The sequence below is a fragment of the Propithecus coquereli genome, unplaced genomic scaffold (assembly GCF_000956105.1).
Source record: "Propithecus coquereli isolate 6110/MARCELLA unplaced genomic scaffold, Pcoq_1.0 Scaffold695, whole genome shotgun sequence".
Classification (NCBI taxonomy): domain Eukaryota; kingdom Metazoa; phylum Chordata; class Mammalia; order Primates; family Indriidae; genus Propithecus; species Propithecus coquereli.
This window is the reverse complement of record NW_012153007.1, coordinates 145,172-148,033: the sequence shown is the minus strand read 5'-3', so window position 1 is coordinate 148,033 and position 2,862 is coordinate 145,172. Positions and strand designations below refer to the sequence as shown.

Here is a 2,862-nt window from a genome sequence, read left to right as displayed (position 1 = left end):
CCATTTTTAATATTTGGTTAAACAAAATACATCTTTTGTAAACAAATCCAGCACAAGGCCAACAAAAAAAGGGAATAAAAGCAAGAAAAACAAAAAGCCTAGGGTTGCCCCTTCCTGGGCATCAGGGTCAGGCGCAGTCCCTTCCTAAAGGAAGTGGGGCTTTCTGCCCTTGGGCATCAGCATGGGTCCCTGCTCCTAAGCACAAGAATTGGATATGAATAGAGAAATCAGCCCTGAAATGTTTTGGCGTCTTTGCATATCCCATTGGCTCATGGACTCCAAGTGCATGGGGACTCCTTTGAAGTGCCATTTGCACAGGCCCAAGCAGGTATGTGGAGAGGAGTTTCTTCCCCTTCCCAGGAAATGGCTTGCTACCAGACAGTGCCAATGGACCCAAGGTCCTACTGTGCCAATCAGCCATGTTGGCTGTAACTTCTGGCTGGTGGTGGTTGGAATGTCACTGTGCAGGAGTAAAGAGCTCCCTGTGGTGCCAAGCAGGTCTGGTGTAGAAAATGGTGCAGAAGAGACTGCGGCCAGTTGCTGAGAGGGAATAATGCAGTAGCCGCTCGGTGGCTTCTGTTATTCAGCGTAAAAAATGGCCTTGTTGGATTGAAGATACATGTGCAGAAAAGTGCTGGTGTAAACATGCACTCCAGTCACAGTGGGAAGAAAGCCTCAGCTTCACCCCGATAAACTTGCTCAGGATCGGCATGCAAGCCCCAGGCCGGCTTTGCTGCTGGAGATATGTCTGGCCAGTGGAGCAGCTCTCAGACCTGCCAAGACCACTGATCTTTAAGGGCTAGTGGGTCATCCCTGCCTGCCCACCTGCCTTGAGGCAACCACAACCACTTTGGTGACACGTGTGTGGTATATTTATTTCCCCTCTTATTTTCTAAAGTTACAGGAGAAAAGTGGCCTACAACTATTTCAAGAGGTAGGGGGTGGGTCAATCCTCAGCTGATTTGTAAAGGAAACTACATGAAGATGACAAACCCAGGTCCTAAGACAATGCACACAGCCACCCAATTTGAGGGCTCTGCTTGTCAATATAGTGACTTGGACTCTGAGCCTAGGATGTCTGTTCACCCTGGCCGCTCTTAAGCTCTGAGAAGCTTATCTTCACAATACTTTCCTTACCCGACTCTGTCCCAAACTAGTGAAGTTTCATGTCAAAGGCGGACTTATTTTTTTCTTACTTTGCCAGAGTGGGTCAACTGGGAAAATTGCTCTTTGCCTTGTCTTTTGCTCCAGAACCTCTCAAATCAATGTAGTGAAATGGTAGAGACAAAACTGGAGTGAAGAAAGCAAGCCACCCCAGGCCTGTCCCAGTTGGGCTTTAGCCACATCCTCTTAGGTATCCATCTCACCTCTGTCACACAAAAATGTTGTGAGATTCAACCACATGACTTGGAATATGAGAGAACTTTTCATTAGAAAACTCCCAGGCTGGCCATAAGCCACCCTGAAAACTGGGGGTAAGAGAAAACAGCATGTACCACTGCTAGGGTTTTGGAGATGGTTTCCTGAGAGACATTTATGCTCCGGGTCCTTCAAGCCAGTCACATGCGCTTTATGTATACTGTCTTCAGACCCCCGGGTGTGACAAGGGGGAACGTGGAGGCAGCATCTCCAGGTGAGTCTGGAGCAGCGGTGACACTCCAACAGAACCTGTGTCAAGTCCTCATAGAAAGCGGAAATGAGCCAGGGCCCCCCCCTCCCCCTTGGTTTCTCCTCTCTTTTAAATAAAACGGGTTTGTGATCGCTGGCTTTAAGAGTGTACAGAGCTCCTATCTTCCTTTCCCAGGAACAAAACATTGGGTGGTTCTTGTAACAGTCCATGCATGTGTCCTATTGCACTGTCAAATCTGAAGGGGAAAGCCCCCATGAGATGTTTGGGGAAGTGGCAAGGGCAGACCCACAGCAGAGGCCACAGCACATCACAGAGGACTGAAGGGGCTGAGGCAAGGGCAAGGTTGGGCAGAACCATGTTACACATCAGTCCTCCAACTTTGATGGGCCTCCACTGCTTCTGGTACCACCAGCAGGAGTTCACAGTTCTTTCCTCGCAAATGATGTTTTAGAAATTTCCTGAGCTCGCTCTCGCCTGCAATCCACTCGGGCATCTTGAGTTTGGAGTCGAGGTTATAGTAGGCCCCTCCCACCTCTCGAACACAGATCCAGTGCTGCCTTTTGAGAGGCAACTTCAGTGGACCCCAGCACAGGCTGGAGGGCAGATTCATGATGAAGCCCATGACGTTAGTGAGAGCAATGGCACTGACATCCCTGCGCTTGTCCCACCAAACAGCTTTGTAGCCTTTGGTTTGAAGTGTTGCCATGATGACATTCACATCATAGTTTCCATTTGCCAGCATGCTCTTCTTGTGAGGTGTCACCATGGTGTTTGGAGACAATCTCTGGAAAATCTCTTGAAGCGTTTCCCGGGTGAAGGCGTTGCTGTCCTGGAAGACGTTATTGAGGGCATGGAGGGCGCAAAGCTCCCTGCGCTATTTCTCATGGTAGATTTGTGGGGGTGCTGCCTGGGGCAGCTCCAATGATTCAGATTTGGCCTTGTCTCCTTTCCATGGCACGCAACTCATGTTTTTTGTTTTAGGTTCCAGAGAGGGCTAAAAACACCCCACTCTTCCCTCCTGAGGAAGAATGTAAGCTTTTCAGCCTTTCCAAAATTCCTGAGGTCCACCTTATTCTCTGGTGTCCATACTTTATGCTTTGTCACTGGGAGAAAAGGTTGGAATCAAACGGGGAAAAACCCACCTCTTCTCTCTTCTCGATAGAAAAATAACTTTTAGATTGGTTTATTTTGCCACCACTGACAAAGTGCAGAATTTTTTTAAAAATCATAAA

At 48.4% G+C, this 2,862-nt stretch overlaps 1 pseudogene across 1 annotated transcript; it reads right to left on the bottom strand.

The window, feature by feature from the left end:
• Nucleotides 1-1,822: 1,822 nt before the first annotated feature.
• Nucleotides 1,823-2,618, bottom strand: LOC105823721 (annotated as a pseudogene). The gene has a single exon (XR_001138161.1). The product of XR_001138161.1 is annotated as a josephin-1 pseudogene (transcript).
• Between the last annotated feature and the right edge of the window lie 244 nt (nucleotides 2,619-2,862).